Raw genomic sequence first — 21,001 nt, 5'->3', positions numbered from 1 at the left:
AGCAGCCTAGCCTTAGGAAAACTTTAAGCACTTGGGTGAAAGGAGATGCTCACAACTAAGCTAGGTTTTTCCCATTTATTCTTTGCTGGCAGCACATGGTGAAGGACTATTTCTAGTGAAGGCTCTCCAGAGAATTCTTGTATTACTTAGTGGCATTGCTTGGACATGTCTCTTTCCAAGATTTCTTCCAGCTCTGAATAAACGACTTCACAAAATTATCTCAACTAAAGGTGGTGGAAATGTGTTGTTTATTAAGTACATGTGATGTCTAGGCACTGATTAGCTACTGTCCATATTATGAAAATCGGATTAATTCCAGAACAACACAATAAAGCAATAAAGCTAAGCACACAGTAGACATGGAAACCAGAACATGATACACTCTGGCTGGAATTTAAGGGACCGTTAATTGTATTTGGAGAATCCCGAGGCTGTAAAAAAATATCAGCTGATACGGGAGTTTAGTTGGAATTATATTCCCAATATTTTCTCTCCCTACTCCTTCTGACACCTCCTTAACTGTGTTCCCCATCTCCTGTCATGAACGGCCATCACATCTCTGGGGAAAATGTTTTCTATCTACCACATGTTCATTTTCTAGTCACAAGTGCATCCTATTGGATCCCTGTGGGGTTCCACTCTGGAACCCTCTCAGCCTTGCTCTTTACTCTGGCCACTGCTGTAGTGGGTGACCTGGTGCAGGCTTTGATCAGATCAGCATAGCTTTCAGAGGTCAGAACCTTCTAGAACTTTGTCTCAGTCCCAGTTAGATATCTTTTGCTTTCTCTCTACTCTGCAAAACTGCTGGACACTCACTCATGCATTCACAACCAGAAGCATGAGGGCAATAAAGCCCAAGGTCCATCCTCTGGCCCTGGGGGATGGGAGCATAATGCTTTCCTATTTGACCCAAGGGATCAGCTTTGTGTACATTTTAGAACATTCCTCAGAAGGTCCCAGGAGAATGGACCACCAGTTGCCTGTAGCACAAGCCAACTCTACCTTGTGTTTTTGCACAGGTTTTCCCTCCTTTTATGTTTTATTCCTGTATCATGCCCCACTGCTCTAAAGGATCATGTTCCTAAAGAAACTATGGGTACACCAGTGTCTGCTTTAAGCTTTCAGGAGACAGAGGCCAAAGCATGCATATATCACACTGTTGGGAATCCTCTTCCTACATCCTTTGGTGAGGAAGAGTTAAATAAAAATCCTTTTCTATGCTCCTTTATTTTGATTAGCAAAAACTCATGCTTTGAAGAGGGAATCTATGGATCCACAATGTCCAATCAATAGCTACTACATACATGTGGATGTTAAATATCTGAAATGTGGCTAGTTTGAAATGAGATTGCCTTTTGCAAAACTGCCTTTTCTTTCCTTTTTTTTTTTTTTTTTTACATTTTAAGTGTGACTATTAGACACTTTAATATTACATGTGGGCTCACATGATAGTCTTATCAGAACTTCTACGATACATAAAAGGAGATCTAAGAGACATGCCAGTGAATTGCAATGCACTGACTTTATATGAAGCTAACTGAAACAAAAATTGTGTAAAAATTATGAGATGGTGGGTAAAACTTAAAAACTGCCTGGATATTTGGTGTAAGTCATTAATGCTAACTCTTTTTAAGGTGTGATGATGGCTTTAGGATGTTTTTAAAGAGTCCTTACTTTTTAGAGGTACATACCAAAATATTTATCAATGAAATGATATGATGTCATATTTATGTTTCAAAGTAATCCATGCATGGGGTTGGGAGAAAGTGAATAGGCATATACATGAAATAAAACTGACTTTCAGTTGGTAATTGGTGAAATCAGGTAATGGTACCTGGGAGTCTATTATCTTATTGTCTCTGCTTTTGTATATGTTTGGAATTTTCTAAGATAAAAAATGATTTACCAAAAGAAGGAAATTTTTCCAATGTCAAGTGATAGCAAGGCACGGACCTGTGGGCTATGTGTTCAACTGGTATGTATCATAAGGACACCTCCCAAGGTTCAGTTCCTTTTTTTTTTTTAAAGATTTTATTTATTTGACAGAGAGAGACACAGCGAGAGAGGGAACACAAGCAGGGGGAGTGGGAGAGGGAGAAGCAGGCTCCCTGCCAAGCAGGGAGCCTGACGCGGGGCTCGATCCCAGGACTCTGGGATCATGACCTGAGCCGAAGGCAGATGCTTAACGACTGAGCCACCCAGGCACCCCGGTTCAGTTCCTTTCAACTTCTTGGCAAGATGTATGGTATTTGGTGCAGTTTTATTATAGCTGATATGCACAAAATGCTATGTACCCTCATTGCCCGAGAAGTAAAATGACTGAGTTATGTGAGGAGAATGAATGAATGAAAATCGGATTAATTCCAGAACAACACAATAAAGCAATAAAGCTAAGCACACAGTAGACATGGAAACCAGAACATGATACACTCTGGCTGGAATTTAAGGGACCGTTAATTGTATTTGGAGAATCCTGAGGCTGTATTCGGGATTCTGTATCTTCGGGAACTGTATTCAGTTCCAAAGTGATCTTGGTACCATCCAAAGAAAGGTATTTAAGTAGTACCTTTTGTACTATAAATATATAATTAAATAACAGTCATAGATATATTTACACATAAGTATATTTATAGATTCATCTGTATTTCTACTTATTTATAAATGTGAAATGATACCTATAAAATGTATTTAAATACATAATATATTTATATATTAATATGTAAATACATAATTTTAAGTATAAAAGGAGCCTCCTTTAATATTATGCCTTGTGTTCCAGTCTCTTTTTTCCAAATCATTTTTACTATAATGCTTCTAAACTGTGTATACTCCCCTTCTCTCCTAGTTATAAAAGTGTTGGGATCTAATGTTCTATCATGTAAACTTCTCAAGGAGTCAATGGCCACAGCGCAATACACCTGAGGCAGAGAGAGGTTTAATTTAACCATAAAGAAATGAGAGATGCTCGGGTTCTATAGGCAAGTACTCTAATAAAACACGTCTGAACTAGTGTTGCTCTGATAGACTGATATTTTGTGGCCCATTTTTTCCCCACTTTTCAGTGTAACAACAGGCAGGAGCAAGAAGTGGTTGGGGATGGAATGCATCCCTTCTTGAGTCCTGTTTCAGAATAAGATGACCAGTCAAGTTCATTCACGCAGAGCATTTTCCGTCTGCTTTCTGATCCCTAATTGATGAAGTCTACTTGAGTTCACTGTACCCCAGGCTGGGTGTCAAGACTCCACCATCTTCTCTCCATGGGGCCTTGCTGCACACACCTCCTCAGGCTGCATTATGTGTTAAATCTGCCTAGAGTAGTTCCATTTAGATAAAATAAATAACTGATTCTTAAAAGCTCTAATTAAGAACACTCCATGCCACGGAGCAAGATGGCGGAGGAGTAGGAGACCTGGATTTCGTCTGGTCTCAGGAATTCAGCTGGATAGGGATCAAACCATTCTGAACACCCACAAACTCAACAGGAGATCGAAGAAAAGAAGAGCAACAACTCTCTCATCAGAAAAGCGACCACTTTCTGGAAGGTAGGACGTGCGGAGAAGTGAATCCGAGGCGATATTCGGGAGGATAGACGGCGGGGGAGGGGCCTCCGGCGGCCGCTTCTGGCAAGTGATAGAGCCGCGGAGCACAAAATCGGAACTTTTAAAAGTCTGCTCCGCCGAGGGACGTCACTCCGGTGGCTAAGCGGGGGGTGGAACCCTCCGGGAGAGTGTGGTCTCAGGACCCTCGGGGTCACAGAAAGACCAGGGGTGCCTGAGTGTGGCAGAGCTCCCAGGTATCAGAGCAGGGAAGCCGGCTGCAGAGGCGGAGCCCAGGCGCGGGCTCTCAGCTCGGGGTTGCCATAGACCGTGATCCGCGGCACAGTCGGGCCACTGCTCCTCCAGCAGGGACCCAACAAGCGGCAGATCCGGGGAGACTCACCTTCCTCCCCCGGGAGGAGCCGCGCGGGAGTGCACCGCAGGGATCTGCTGGGTTTGGAGACTCCACCCGGGGTCGGGTGCCAGAGATAGAAACGCGCGGTCACAGGCCGGGTGAGCACGGAGTGCGGCTGGAGACCGGGGAGACGGGAGTGACTGATGGCTTTTCTCTGGGGGCTCACTGGGGAGCAGGGCCCCAAGTTCTCGGCTCCTCTGGGGCGGAGATTGGGAGGCCGCCATTTTCACTCTCCGCCTCCAAAGCTGAACAGAAAGCTTGCAGGGAACAAAAGCCCCGGAGAGCAAACCCCAGCAGATTACTTAGCTGGGAGGGGGCAAGGGCGGGGCAATTCTGCCTCCGGCAAAGACATTTGGAAACCACGGCAACAGGCCCCTCCCCAGAAGATCAGCGAGAACAGCCAGCCAAGACCAAGTTTACCCATCAATGAGAACGGCAGAACTCCAGCTCTAGGGGACTACTGCACATAGAATTCATGGCTTTTTTACCATGATTCTGTAGTCTTTCAAAGTTAATTTTTTTTTAACTGTCTTTTTTTCTTTTTGAATTTTTCTTTTTCCCTTTTTCAACCAACATCTTATCAATCCCTTTTTTTAAAAAAAAATTTTTATTTTTCATTTTTAGAGTCATATTCTATCCCTTCATAGTAGTTACCCGTATTTTTGGCTTATATATATAAGTTGTTCTCTCTTTAAAATTTTGAGATAGTTTCTTCTAACAGATCAAAATATACCTTAAATCTCTAGTATATGGTGTTTTCTATTCCCCTGCCTGATCACATCCTCTCCCTTTTTTTTTCTTTTTTCTTTTTTTTTAAATCCTCTTCTTTCTTTTTTCAAACAACTTCTTATCAATTCCTTTTATAAAATTTTTTATAATTTCCATCTTTACAGTCATATTCCATCCCTTCATCATATCAACCCTTATTTTTGTACATATATAAGTTTTTCTTTCTTTAAAATTTTGGGAGACACTTTCTTCTAAAAGACCAAAATACGCCCCAAATCTAGTGTGTGGCACTGATCTATATACCAGCCTGATCATATTTGATCACATTCTGGTTTTTTTGTTGTTGTTGTTTTGTTTGTTTTTGCTTTTATCTTTATCTTTTTCTTTTTTTTCTTTTTCTTTTTTCTCTCTTTCCCTTTCTTTTCCCACTGCTTCAGGTTTTTTCTGATTTGTTTAGAGTATATTTTCTGGGGACGTTGTTACTCTGCTAGCATTTTGTTCTCTCATTAATCTATTCTCCTCTGCACAAAATGACAAGACGGAAAAAATCACCTCAACAAAAAGAACAAGAGGTAGTACCGACTGCCAGGGACCTACTCAATACGGACATTAGTACAATGTCAGATCTAGAGTTCAGAATCATCACTTTAAAGATACTAGCTGGGCTTGAAAAAAATATGGAAGTTATTAGAGAAACCCTTTCTGGAGAAGTAAAAGAACTAAAATCCAACCAAGTAGAAATCAAAAAGGCTATTAATGAGGTGCAATCAAAAATGGGGGCGCTAACTGCTAGAATAAATGAGGCAGAAGAGAGAATCAGTAATATAGAAGATGAAATGATGGAAAATAAAGAAGCTGAGAAAAAGAGAGATAAACAACTACTGGATCACGAGGGCAGAATTCGAGAGATAAGCGATACCATAAGACGAAACAACATTAGAATAATTGGGATCCCAGAAGAAGAAGAAAGAGAGAGAGGGGCAGAAGGTATAATGGAGCAAATTATAGCAGAGAACTTCCCTAATTTGGGGAAGGAAACAGGCATCAAAATCCAGGAAGCACAGAGAACCCCTCTCAAAATCAATAAAAATAGGTCAACATCCCGACATCTAATAGTAAAACTTACGAGTCTCATAGACAAAGAGAAAATCCTGAAAGCAGCTCGGGAGAAGAGATCTGTAACCTACAAGGGTAGAAACATTAGATTGGCAACAGACCTATCCACAGAGACCTGGCAGGCCAGAAAGGACTGGCAGGATATATTCAGAGCACTAAATGAGAAAAATATGCAGCCAAGAATACTATATCCAGCTAGGCTGTCATTGAAAATTGAAGGAGAGATAAAAAGCTTCCAGGACAAACAAAAACTAAAGGAATTTGCAAACACAAAACCAGCCCTACAGGAAATCTTGAAAGGGGTCCTCTAAGCAAAGAGAGAGCCTAAAAGCAACATAGACCAGAAAGGAACACAGACAATATACGGTAACAGTCACCTTACAGGCAATACAATAGCACTAAATTCCTATCTTTCAATAGTTACCCTGAATGTAAATGGGCTCAATGCCCCAATCAAAAGACACAGGCTATCAGACTGGATTAAAAAACAAGACCCATCGATATGCTGTCTGCAAGAGACTCATTTTCGACCCAAAGACAGCCCCAGATTGAAAGTGAGGGGGTGGAAAACCATTTACCATGCTAATGGACACCAAAAGAAAGCTGGGGTGGCAATCCTTATATCAGACAAATTAGATTTTAAACCGAAGACTGTAATAAGAGATGAGGAAGGACACTATATCATACTTAAAGGATCTATCCAACAAGAAGATCTAACAATTGTAAATATCTATGCCCCTAACATGGGAGCAGCCAATTATATAAGCCAATTAATAACAAAAGCAAAGAAACACATCGACAACAATACAATAATAGTGGGGGACTTTAAAACCCCCCTCACTGAAATGGACAGATTGTCTAAGCAAAAGATCAACAAGGAAATAAAGACTTTAAATGACACACTGGACCAAATGGACTTTATAGACATATTCAGAACATTCCACCCCAAAGCAACGGAATACACATTCTTCTCTAGTGCCCATGGAACATTCTCCAGAATAGATCACATCCTAGGTCATAAATCAGGTCTCAACCGGTACCAAAAGATTGGAATCATTCCCTGCCTATTTTCAGACCACAATGCTTTGAAACTAGAGCTCAATCATAAGACAAAAGTCAGAAAGAACTCAAATACATGGAGGCTAAAGAGCATCCTACTGAAGAACGAATGGGTCAACCAGGAAATTAAAGAAGAATTAAAAAAATACATGGAAACCAATGAAAATGAAAACACAACTATTCAAAATCTTTGGGATGCAGCAAAGGCAGTCCTAAGAGGAAAGTATATAGCAATACAAGCCTTTCTCAAGAAGCAAGAAAGGTCTCAAGTACACAACCTAACCCTACACCTAAAGGAGCTGGAGAAAGAACAGCAAAGAAAGCCTAAACCCAGCAGGAGAAGAGAAATAATAAAGATCAGAGCAGAAATCAATGAAATAGAAACTAAAAGAACAGTAGAACAGATCAACAAAACTAGGAGCTGGTTCTTTGAAAGAATTAACAAGATTGATAAACCCCTGGCCAGACTTATCAAAAAGAGAAATGACCCAAATCAACAAAATCATGAATGAAAGAGGAGAGATCACAACCAACACCAAAGAAATACAAAAAATTATAAGAACATATTATGAGCAACTCTATGCCAGCAAATTAAATAACCTGGAAGAAATGGATGCATTCCTAGAGATGTACCAACTACCAAAACTGAACCAGGATGAAATAGAAAACCTGAACAGACCTATAACCACTAAGGAAATTGAAGCAGTCATCAAAAATCTCCCAAAAAACAAAAGCCCAGGGCCAGATGGCTTCCCAGGGGAATTCTACCAAACATTTCAAGAAGAATTAATACCTATTCTTCTGAAACTGTTCCAAAAAATAGAAATGGAAGGAAAACTTCCAAACTCATTTTATGAGGCCAGCATTACCTTGATCCCAAAACCAGACAAAGACCCCATCAAAAAGGAGAATTACAGACCAATATCCCTGATGAACATGGATGCAAAAATTCTCACCAAAATACTAGCCAATAGGATCCAACAGTACATTAAAAGGATTATTCACCATGACCAAGTGGGATTTATCCCTGGGCTGCAAGGTTGGTTCAACATCCGCAAATCAATCAATGTGATACAATACATTAATAAAAGAAAGAACAAGAATCATATGATCCTCTCAATAGATGCAGAAAAAGCATTTGACAAAGTACAGCATCCTTTCTTGATCAAAACTCTTCAGAGTATAGGGATAGAGGGTACATACCTCAATATCATAAAAGCCATCTATGAAAAACCTACAGCGAATATCATTCTCAATGGGGAAAAACTGAGAGCTTTCCCCCTAAGGTCAGGAACGCGGCAGGGATGTCCACTATCACCACTGCTATTCAACATAGTATTGGAAGTCCTAGCCACAGCAATCAGACAACAAAAAGAAATCAAAGGCAACCAAATTGGCAAGGAAGAAGTCAAACTCTCACTCTTTGCAGATGATATGATACTTTATGTGGAAAACCCAAAAGACTCCACCCCAAAACTGCTAGAACTCATACAGGAATTCAGTAAAGTGGCAGGATATAAAATCAATGCACAGAAGTCAGTGGCATTCCTATACGCCAACAACAAGACAGAAGAAAGAGAAATTAAGGAGTTGATCCCATTTACAATTGCACCCAAAACCATAAGATACCTAGGGATAAATCTAACCAACGAGACAAAGGATCTGTACTCAGAAAACTATAAAATACTCATGAAAGAAATTGAGGAAGACACAAAGAAATGGAAAAACGTTCCATGCTCATGGATTGGAAGAACAAATATTGTGAAGATGTCAATGCTACCTAGAGCAATCTACACATTCAATGCAATCCCCATCAAAATACCATCCACTTTTTTCAAAGAAATGGAACAAATAATCCTAAAATTTGTATGGAACCAGAAAAGACCCCGCATAGCCAGAGGAATGTTGAAAAAGAAAAGCAAAGCCGGCGGCATCACAATTCCAGACTTCCAGCTCTATTACAAAGCTGTCATCATTAAGACAGCATGGTACTGGCACAAAAACAGACACATAGATCAATGGAACAGAATAGAGAGCCCAGAAATGGACCCTCAACTCTATGGTCAACCCATCTTTGACAAAGCAGGAAAGAATGTCCAATGGAACAAAGACAGTCTCTTCAACAAATGGTGTTGGGAAAATTGGATAGCCACATGCGGAAGAATGAAACTGGACCATTTCCTTACACCACACACAAAAATAGACTCCAAATGGTTGAAAGACCTCAATGTGAGACAGGAGTCCATCAAAATCCTAAAGGAGAACACAGGCGGCAACCTCTTTGACCTCAGCCGAAGCAACTTCTTCCTAGAAACATCGCCAAAGGCAAGGGAGGCAAGGGCAAAAATGAACTATTGGGACTTCATCAAGATAAAAAGCTTTTGCAAAGCAAAGGAAACAGTCAACAAAACCAAAAGACAGCCGACAGAATGGGAGAAGATATTTGCAAATGACATATCAGATAAAGGGCTAGTATCCAAAATCTATAAAGAACTCATCAAACTCAACAGCCAAAGAACAAAGAATCCAATCAAAAAATGGGCAGAAGACATCAACAGACATTTTTCCAAAGAAGACATCCAAATGGCCAACAGACACATGAAAAAGTGCTCAATATCGCTCGGCATCAGGGAAATCCAAATCAAAACCTCAATGAGATACCACCTCACACCAGTCAGAATGGCTAAAATTAACAAGTCAGGAAATGACAGATGTTGGCAGGGATGCGGAGAAAGGGGAACCCTCCTACACTGTTGGTGGGAATGCAAGCTGGTGCAGCCACTCTGGAAAACTGTATGGAGGTTCCTCAAAAAGTTGAAAATAGAGCTACCATATGATCCAGCAATTGCACTACTGGGTATTTACCCCAAAGATACAAAAGTAGGGATCTGAAGGGGTACGTGCACCCCGATGTTTATAGCAGCAATGTCCACAATAGCCAAACTGTGGAAAGAGCCAAGATGTCCATCGACAGATGAATGGATAAAGAAGAAGTGGTATATATATACAATGGAATATTATGCAGCCATCAAAAGGAATGAGATCTTGCCATTTGCAACGACGTGGATGGAACTGGAGGGTATTATGTTGAGTGAAATAAGTCAAACAGAGAAAGACATGTATCATATGATCTCACTGATATGAGGAATTCTTAATTGCAGGAAACAAACTGAGGGTTGCTGGAGTGGGGGGTGGGGTGGGAAGGATGGGGTGACTGGGTGATAGACACTGGGGAGGGTATGTGCTCTGGTAAGCGCTGTGAATTGTGCAAGACCGTTGAATCTCAGATCTGTACCTCTGAAACAAATAATGCAATATATGTTAAGGAAAAAAAAAAAGAAGAAGAAGGTAGCGGGAGGGGAAGAATGAAGCGGGGGAAATCGGAGGGGTAGACGAACCATGAGAGACAATGGACTCTGAAAAACAAACAGGGTTCTAGAGGGGAGGGGGGTGGGAGGATGGGTTAGCCTGGTGGTGGGTATTGAGGAGGGCACATTCTGCATGGAGCACTGGGTGTTATGCACAAACAATGAGTCATGGAACACTTCATCTAAAACTAATTAATGAATGTATGGGGATTAACATAAGAATAAAAAAAAAAAAGAACACTCCATGCCATTCTTACCTTGCCTTTTTGGGGGCTTTTCAAACTGAAGAATGTTTTCTGGTCTAAGAACCTATTAGACTGAGTACTCCTCAAAGGATTTAAATCTCAGCACTTGGTAGCTATAATGCTTGGCATATGGAAGATACTCAATAAATGTTTATGAATGAAAGAATGACCCAGATTTCTTGCCTAATGTGTTATTGATCTCACATCTCATACAGTAGAGAGATACAAGGTCTCTACTTCTACTCTAGTACTATTGATTTATAAATTGAGTTGCACTCAAATCTCAAAAGAACTAAAATCTGTTTCCCACATTAAACTGTCCATGCTCTGGGATCCATTGAATCCTCACACTTTAATGCAAGAAGCAACCTAGGAAAATGTCTAGAACAGAGGTTTTCAGATTGTGTCCTGGGGAATCCATGATTGCCTGAACAGCTTAAGGGACCTCATATGAATGGACATATAGGGAGTCTTCACTTCCCTCAACCTCCAGCTTGAATTTGGTTCAAACCTATGTTAGGGTTCACTGGGAGGAGGAAGGAAAGATGGTTCTTAGCTTTGCAGTTAGAAAATCTCTGCTCTTGACCAACAGCTTCATTTTGCAGAGAAGAAACCAAATTTCAGAAATAATGGCTAGCTCCAGCTCACATGGTCAGTTAGAGCAAGACCAAGGTTAAAACCCCTGGTCCAGGACCAGTCCCTGCCCCACCCCCTCATCCAGTCAACTGTGTTGTTCCATGGTACAAAATTACATGACTTTTCTTCCTTCTGTGGTCACATTGACCCAAATGCTTATGAATATGCTTGTTGCTTAAAGTAATCCTCCATTTCCATCTTGAGTGTACCCTCTGCTGCCCCAAATTAATTCTTGGAGATGGGGGCTATTTTCTTTGTACCCTACCTCCTACTCCCAGTGGGGTTTCTGGAAGTGTTTGGTAAATTATTTACAGACTAAGTGACAGCAAATTGAATCTAAGACAGAGACTTGGAAAAACTTCGGGGCTTAGCCATGGAGGACAAGGCAGGGTTTCTAACCTATCAGACATTTTCTGCAGTGTAACATGGAGACACACTTTTGATAAACAGCTGCATGGGTCCATCAGTTTCATAATTCTTGAGAAAAATTTCCAGGTTTTGAGAGTGCTTGGAAAATAGATCACTGGTGTGTTTTGCACATTTCAGAAAAAATGAGGATAAGTGCTCATAATTTCTCACCCACAGTGAAGAAAATAGATACATGAGAACTGAGTTGGAGAATTAACAGAGCAATTAATGCTGACTGTGAGCGAGGAGCAAGTTGACCTCACTGAGTTTTAAATGGCAGCTTTGATTGTTGGGGGATTTTTTCTGGTTTTTCAAACTTTCACAAAGGAAGAAGAGTAGAGGGCGTTGGTTTTGTGGATGCACAGTGGCATCAGTCTATTCTCGAATCAACTTTGTCAATTACTAGTTGTAGATCCTTGGACAAGTTACTTAGCCTGGCTGAGCCTCAGTCTCATCTGTAAACTGGAGATCATGTTTCCTCAACAGAGTTTCTACGAAGACGAAGTGCAGTACCACACGTGGAATGTTCTGCACAGGGGCCTTGCTATGATGAGTACTCACCAGCGACTGTGAGTATTTCCATGAAGTCGCAGGATGAAGGCAGACACGTTAGATCGCCATTCCGTTCTTGTTTCCTAGCTTACAAATGGGAGAACTTGAGGTAGTAGAACAATGACCCGCTGCCTCACTCGTGTCAACTCCCTTTTTAGTTCGCTGCCGCGGTGTGCTCTATACATTTAGCGATATTCATGTGGTTTAGTCCACAGGTGTGAGAGAGCCATGAGAATGTGCCCCTCAGACCTCCCACTGCAGGAGTGCATTGCGCTGAAGACCCCAGGTGCTAGGCTCTGAAACTCATCCTGGAGTTTGTGCTGGGCCGCATCCCCCACACGCTGCTCCCAGCCAGTGACTGAGCACATCAGGAATACGAAAGCAGCCTCATTCCTGGGTGAGAGAGGACCCTCACCTCCACCAATGGCCTTGCTGAACTTTCTGAAACTATCCTGCAGCCTAAGACTCCTCCACCCAGCCTGCCTTCCTTCCCTCTCTCCTTCACAAGAGTCAGGTCTACACTGTGATCTGACAGTCCTCCCAGCCTCCCCTGGTTCTCTGTCCATTTTTCCTCACAGGTGTTTGCCTTAAGAGAATCCCTGCAAGTCTAACCATGTCTTGCTATTTGCCACTCAGAGGACCTAGGCTAATTCAGAGAGCAGGGGTGAACAAAGTAACTTTCATTTCCCAATACTTAGTGCATCTTGGATAGCTTACTGAGTATAAAGGTGATGAACAAAGCATGCAGAGCCATGAGCGCTCCTGAGAGTTGGCATTCAGCCCTAGTCGTCCTCAGATAATGGACACTTCTACAACTGGGAACAGACTGCTGTTTCTTGCTTGGAAGTCCTCTACCTTGGCCACACATCCCAGACTTGTCTCATGTTCTTAGATGGATGAAACTTCCAATGCTAATAATCAAAACCATCAGCTGCTGGTGCTGAGTTGAAGCTAGAAAATACTTCTACTCAAGGCCAGCTCCCTGCTAACTAATTGGCCAGAGTCAATAGTATTGTACCCTAAGAATATTCTTCAAGAAAATGTTAAGCCCCTCTTTGGATGGGGGAGTAGGAGACAGGAGAAAGAAATCAACTTACATTTATTAAATATATTAAAGTACAGGCACATTACACACACAAGCTTTATTTAAAGAGGCCTCTGAGGAAGATGCTACTGTTTTCCTTCTCTGAGCAAGGACACTGAGGTTTAGCAACTTGGTTTAAGTCAGAGAACAAGAACAAAACAAAGTGGTCTCTGAGCATACATCTGTCTGAGTCAATAGCCCAGGCTGGGGCTTCTGTGTTTCTGGAGCTGGCTACTGGTTATTTTCTAGTGTGGACCCAAGAAGCTGAACCAGAGATCACTAACCCTGCACTGATTTTCTGTCCTGAAGAGGCAATGTGGTTTCTCATGGCGTGGTCAGCTGAGCAGTCACAGGAAGTTGGAGAATATTTGGAAGGAAGAGTGAGGCATGCTGAGTTCCCTGAGGGGAAACTATCTTGTTTGCTACTTACCTTATTCACTTTCACAGGGATTTATGAGTAGGAAGTATTTGGAAAATGTTACTCTGAACTGTCAAACGTCCTATGTGAGCAGGTCTGGATAAGCAGAGCTATGAGCATTCAGGCAATTAGGTCGATTCACACTTTTTCCTCACTTACTTCCATATTCAACAAGACGGTGGCTGGGCAGGTGGTGGCAGATATCAAATAGCTATAGGAAAGAATATGGTGTTGTACAAAAAGCATTTGACTAGCCGTGAGAAGACCTGAGATCTTGTCTTGGCTTCAGGGCTAACTGGCTGGGAGACTTTGGATAAGTCACTTTACTTCAAGCATCAGTCCCTCCATCAGTAGAATGAGAGGACTGGATTCAATGAATCTCCAAGGTCCTTCTTAACTCCAATATTCTATAACTTGATGATCCTGGCCCAGATTGGTTGAGGACTCTGGTGACAGTCCCAGAAAGTTGTCAACTTCCCTCTGAGCAGTGATCATTTTGGCTGAGCATGCTTCATGCCATCTGTCCTGTTCTGTGCCAGTCAGAGGCATTCCCTTCCAGCATGGGCCTCAGCCATGTGTCTGAGTCTGGGTGTGTTCCAAGCAGGGTCAAGACCTGTTTAAACTTACCAAGTCTCATAATCCGATGTGATAAGAAATTATATGAGCCATATGCTAAACCAATTATATGAGCCATATACTAAACCAGGGGAGCTTATTAGAACATCTTGATCAGGTTCCTTTTAGGTGCCCCCTAATAAAGGTATTTTGAGTAATCACAATAGCAATTGTTATTATGAATCCCAAATTCTCACTCTCATTTGCAGTAACTTTCAAAGGATGCCTTTAATAAGAAGTCAGGGGTGGTAGGTGGTGTGTGTGTACCTTTTTAGGTGCCCAGAGCAAGGTTACTCAATATCTCCAGTTCTCTTTCTCATTACAGTTCCTGGCAATGCTCTGATGCAAAGGACATGGAAGTTGGAAGGTACTACGGTACAATGTTTGTCCCCCTTGACCCCCTCTTCTCCTGCCATTTGTCTTAGTGACATTCAATGGGCAGACACAATAGTTCCAAAATCCACACTGGTTTCTCCTCTTCAAATATGTCACATGTGTCAGCCCTAATCAGAGAAATTCCTTAGACCCTCCACTAAATCAAATGTAGAGAAATCTAAACTAAGTCCCAATATTTCATGCAGCTCTTAACTGAAAATAGGATTTATATTTGAATGTTTTAGCTGTTCAAAATAATGCAGATCTCTTTGAATTTAGAATGGTTCCTCGCCTACTCTGCCTGTGAAAACTAACCATGATCAGGAACATGACAAAAAAAGTGCACTTCAATGTTTGTTTATTTGTTTTGTTTTTTGCCCCACCCCCCTGCCCCGCAAATACCCTCTCCACTTTGATTTAACATTGTACTGGTATCCTAGCCAATATAATAAGGCAAGAAAAATAACTGAAAGACACCTGATTGAAAAGGAAGAAATAAAACTGGTTTTATTCTCAGAAGACATGATTGTGTATATAGAAAATCTGATAGAATCCTACAAAAAAACAACTAGAACTAATAAGTGTTAGCAAGGTTGAGGATACAAGAGCAATATGCAAAAAAAATTGTATTTCTATGTATTAGCAACAGATAATAAACAGAATTTTTTAAAAACACCATTTACAATAGTGTCTGAAATATGAAACATATAGGGATAAATCTGACAAAAGATGTGAAAGATCTGTACACTAAAAACCATGAAGCAGTCCCAAGAGAAATTCTAAAAGACCTAATTAAATAGAGAGATATTCTAAGCTCCTGGATCAAAAGATGTAATATTGCAATCAATGTCAAACCTCCCCAACTTGATAAAGGGATTCAGGGCAATTCCAATAGAAGTCCCAGCAGGATTCTCTCTCCCTTTTTTTTTAATGGTGGGGGAAGGCAAAAAATTGAAAAGCTGGTTCTAAAATTCATATGGAAGCAGAGAGGACCTACAATAGTTAAAACAACTTTGATAAATAACAAAACTGGATGGCTAACATCCTTATTATAAAACTTATTATAAAACTACATTAGTCAAGACAGTGTGGTATTGGAGTAATGATAGATAAACGGATCAAGAGAAGTTAATATAAAGCCAGGTACTATTCCCACCCATATGTGAAAAACTGATGTTCTACAAAGGTACAAGGACGAGACAATTCAGTGGAGAAAGGACAGTCTTTTCAACAAGTGGTGCTCAAACATTATTGGATAATCATACGTAAAAAATAAAACAAAACAGAAGTTTGTTCTGTATCTCACACCTCACACAAAAATTAACTCAAAATGGATCATGGACCTAAATGTAAGACTTCTATAAAATTTCTAGAAGAATGAATTAGGAGAAAACTTTTGTGACCTTAAGGTAGGTATGTATCTCTTAGATACAATAGCAACACAGCAATCCATACAAATTGTTAAGTTGGTCTTCATCAAAATTAAAAACTTCTGCTCTTCAAAATACACTGCTAAGGGAATCAAAAGACAAGCTACAGTTTGGGGAAACATATTTTCAAATACTTAAAAAAGAAGTATCTAGAATATTTTTTAAAAGGCTCTTCAGACTAAAAAATAAGAAAACCAACAACTTAATTAAACAATGGGCAAAGATTTCAAAATACACTTCATTAAAGAAGATACACAGAGGATGGATAAGCAGATGAAACACCGCTCCGCCTCATTAGTAATTAGGGACATGCAAATTAAAACCACAATGAGATACCATTGCATACCTACAAGAATGGCCAAAATTGGAAAGACTGACCCTAGTACATGCTGGCAAGAATGCAAAGGAAATGGGACTAGGTCATGGTGCCAACGGGAATGTGTAACTGTACAGCCAACTGGTAATATAGTTTGGTGGTTTCCTAAAAAGTTACACGTATATCTACCATATGATCCAGCCACTTCAATCCTCGGTATTTACCCAAGAGAAAGGAAACCATACAAAAACTTCTACATGAATATTCATAGCAATGCTATTTGTAATAGCTCCAAACAAGAAATAATCTAAATGTCAACCACTAAGTACCTGGATACAAACCGTGGTATACCCATTGAATGGAATACTCCTCAGCAACAAAAATGAATGGACTATATACTTGGATAAATCTCAAAGTAATTTTGTGTGAACAAAAGGAACCACACAGAAATGAGGACATACTGAATGACTCAGCTTACATAAAATACCAGAAAATGCAAAGTAATCGACAGTGACAGAAAGCAGATAGACGATTGCTTGGGAGTAGAAGCAGGAGATGAAGAGTAGTGGAGGGGGAAATGAAATGTTTGAACGTAGTAGATTTTTTATTTTCATTATTTTGATGGTGGTGGTGATTTCCTATTGTATACTTTAATTACGTGCAGTGTATTATAAGTCAATTAAACCTCAATTAAAAAAAACACGGCCAACAAAAACTGGTTAAAGATCTGGAAATGATAATAAAATAGATAAACCTATGGTAAACTGATCCCAAAATAAAGAGAATATGCTAGACACATAAACGAAATGTTAGAAACACAAAATTAATAGGCATTATGAAGGAAATATTAGGAATGAAAATGGCAAAGTATAAAATCAACAGTTTTATAGTAATACATTTATAATACACATCAAATAGTTTTTTAGAAAAATATATGTATTACGAAATTAATAGAATACTTCAGCAGATCAATAAATATTAACTATAGGGAGTTATTAATAAAAAATCTTTGTCCCAAAAGGAGCCAGGCCAAGTTTGTCTTAAGGATAACTTTCTTTTTGCCAAAGCTTCAGAGAATAAGATCACTATTATCTTTAATTACTTTTTCCAGAAGATAGTAAAACAGAGAAAGCTTTTTTTACATGACTTTTATTATCTCAAATAATAGAACAAGAAAAAAAATACAGACAAATCTCAGGGACAAAAGTTAAAATTCTATATGAAATAATAACAAAATGAATTGTTTTAACAATTATTTTACCAGGGGCTCCTGGGTGGCTTAGTCAGTTGGGCAGCTGACGCGTGATTTCAGCTTGGTTCTTAATCTCAGGGTCATGAGTTCAAGCCCTGCATTGGGCTCCACACCCCCCCAAAAATTATTTCAGCATGACCAAGTAGGATATATCTTGGGATATTTCAATATTTAAAATTCTAATTCACAACATTAAAATATTAATAAAAAACTTAACCCGCTCAACTGCTACTGAAAACTCTTTAATAAGATTCAGCATACATTCATGATAAAAAATTTTAGCAAATTAGGAAAAGATGGAAATATTCTATGCTAAATCATGATTCTGTGGTTAATATCCTATTTAAAGGCAAAATTTCAGAAGCTTTCTCTTCCAAGTAGGAATAAGATAAGGGTGCTTGCTATTATCTTTATTACTCAATATTGTGCCGGAGGTCCTAGAAAATTCAAGAAAACAAGGAAAAGAAATGAGGTAGGGGCATCTGGGTGGCTTAGTTGGTTAAGTGTCTGACTCTTGATTTTGGTTCAGGTCATGATCTCAGGGTCATGAGACTGAGCCCTGGATCAGGCTCCACACTCAGTGGGGACTCTGCTTGAGATTCTCTCCCTCTCCCTCTCCTTCTGCTCCCCCCAACTCATGCTCTTTCTCTCTCTCACTCTCTCTAAAATAAATAATTAAATCTTAAAAAAGAAGAAATGAGGTATAAATCCAAAAAGAAAAAAAAACTAAAAATTGTCACTATGTGCAAACAATATGTGTACATTAAAAAAAAATTAAAGCAAATGAACCAATTATCATAACTAGCAGAGTGTGTCAAGTTTGTAGGATACAAAATTAATATATGAAAACAAGAGCTTTTTGGTATATTTAAAGAACCAGATAGAACCAGATAGAAAATGCAGTAGAAAATAACCTACTCATAATAGTGAGAAAAAGTATAAAGTACCAAAGAATAAATTTCTGTAAGACTGTTATGGAAAAAACTAAAACTTTATTCAAGGATGAAAGAGAACCTTGCATTATTAGATATATCATATTGAGGTGTGAATAGACTCAATATCATAGAAATATTACTGTCTTAAATTCATTTGTAAATTTCATGCAATTTCAATTAAAACCACAAGATGATTTTTTTTTATGAAATTAGCAGTTTAACTAATATGGGAGGATAGCATAGGCACTTTGAAAATGAAGAAGAGGAAAGAGGGATGTGCCCATCTGGTTATTAAGATTTATCATAAAGCATGAATAATTAAATCAATAATTAGCATGAAGACAGAAAAATAAACCAATAGAATAAAACATAAAGAAATACATATGGAGCAAAGATCCATATCTTCCCAGTCAATAATCTACCTTCAATTATACCTTTGATAGGAATGATTCCAAAGAGTTAATTACATTTAATAAAAAATACACTCTTCGTGTCCAAATGTAACTTGGGTGTGAATGGAAATATTCAATATTTAGTATCATCATTATTAGGATAGAGTGCTGGTACCTAATGAGTCACATTCACCTTCCTGGAAAACTTCAAACTAAGGGAACCTATCATACCTAGACTATTTATTGAGGGTAGCTGTTCTCAAACTTTAGGGAGTGTCAGAGTCACCTGGAAGAATTGTCAAAACACAGATCGCTGGGCCCCTTCCCTCACAGTTTATAATTCAGTAGGTGTAGGGTATAAGAATTTGCATTTATAAGTAGTTTCCAGGTTAGAACTGCTGCTGGCTTGTGAACCACTGCCCTAAGATAACACTGGGTGCCCAGTAGAAGCCAACATTAATACACATAACATTATTTTTCAGTCTTAAACAAGTCTAAAATGCAATTAACTAGTACATACTAGTAGACTATACAGACGGATGTTAGTACACTTATTAGTCAATGATTCCATGTACATGGTGCTCTGCAGAACATCTATTCAGTTTAGCTAGTCATGGTTGATACCCTGAGGACCTTCCAACTCCTTAAGGCTAGGGATCATGTTTTCTACTAGATTTTGCTCATTGTGCGCTGCCCCCAAATCAACAAAGAAACATTGACTGAGCACCCACTGTGTTTCATGAACTGTACTAGTTAAAAATGTAAGTATAAAATTAATAGGCTCATGGTCTCATAGGAGCTACTGACATACAAAGACAAGATTTCAATGTTATATGGTCAATAGTTAGATCATTTGTATAAGAGCACACTGATGAAGAGCCTTAGCCCAAGTCAGCCAAATGACTGAGTCTTGAAGGATGAATACCAGCTTGTCAGTTAAAAAAGGATATGAGGAGGGGAATCTGGTGTGAACAATCTATATATAGGGTCTGTATTGGACACTAAAAGCAATTTGGTATGCATAGAGATTAAAGTTCCAGACAGATGGTGAAGGATATGAAGGAACTGACTGGGTCTTAATGGGCCGTATACACTATGTTAGAGAGTTTGGAATAGGTCCTATATGCAATGTGAGTTCTTCAAAGGATTTTAAGCATGAAAGTCACGTAGTCATATTTGAGTTTTTGATCACTGCCTGAGTTACAGGGTAGAGGATGACTCAAAAGGGACCAGAAGGTAATCAAAGAGATCAGGTTATTACAATCAAGAAGTGATAAAGTAGATTAAGAAGAAGAATTTGGATATATTTTAAAAGTAAAACTAGCAGGACCTGATAATTAGATGTTTAGATGTTGGTATTGATGGAGAAGGAAGAGCCTAGGATGTTCTCAAGATTTTGGCTTGAGTTAACTATAGAGAGTGAGAAAGGGAATACAGAAGAATGAGCAAGTTGGGAGAGAGCTTGGTGTACTCCACTGGGTACATTTAGAGATACCACTGAAATATCTGTGTGGTTATCTATCTGTTCATCAGACAATTATTGAATGGAAGGATGGATCATCTTAAATTATTCAATAAAGCAAAAGGCAAGATTGCCTTCTGAGGGTGAGGGAGTAGGCAGGGGAGTTGAGAGGATTCACAGAGAGGAGTTAGAGAAGCAGCTGACCAAAGGCAGATGAAGAGATAAGTGAAGTTGAAGAAAATGGATTTGTATTGGCATCAATCGGCCCAATTGGTTGATTTATAGAAATGGGAGTCCTGTGAGCATTTAACAGCCAAACAAATCCCGGGGAGCAGAGAGGGCAACTGGTCTTCTTGGAATGTGGATGAGGGATCTCTCAGTTCTCTTTAGTCAGAAAGCTTCTCTTAGACAACACAATTTTCCAAAAGGTCCAAAGAAAAATGGAAGGCTTGAAATCTAAGAACAGGAAAGGTTTCTGGTGTTTACCCCTGTGAGAAACGCACGCACAAGGAAGAGGAAATTCAGATCAAAGAAGCAATGAATGTGATCATCTGGGAGGCAGCACAACCCAATTACAAACAAGGACTTTGGAGGCAGAGAGAATATAAGTTTCAAATCCCGGTTCTACCACTCACTGCCTCGTATGGCTTTGGTCAAG

Source organism: Neomonachus schauinslandi, chromosome 7 (assembly GCF_002201575.2).
Source record: "Neomonachus schauinslandi chromosome 7, ASM220157v2, whole genome shotgun sequence".
NCBI lineage: Eukaryota > Metazoa > Chordata > Mammalia > Carnivora > Phocidae > Neomonachus > Neomonachus schauinslandi.
The sequence above is the reverse complement of the archived record's forward strand: the minus strand, read 5'-3'. Positions refer to the sequence as shown.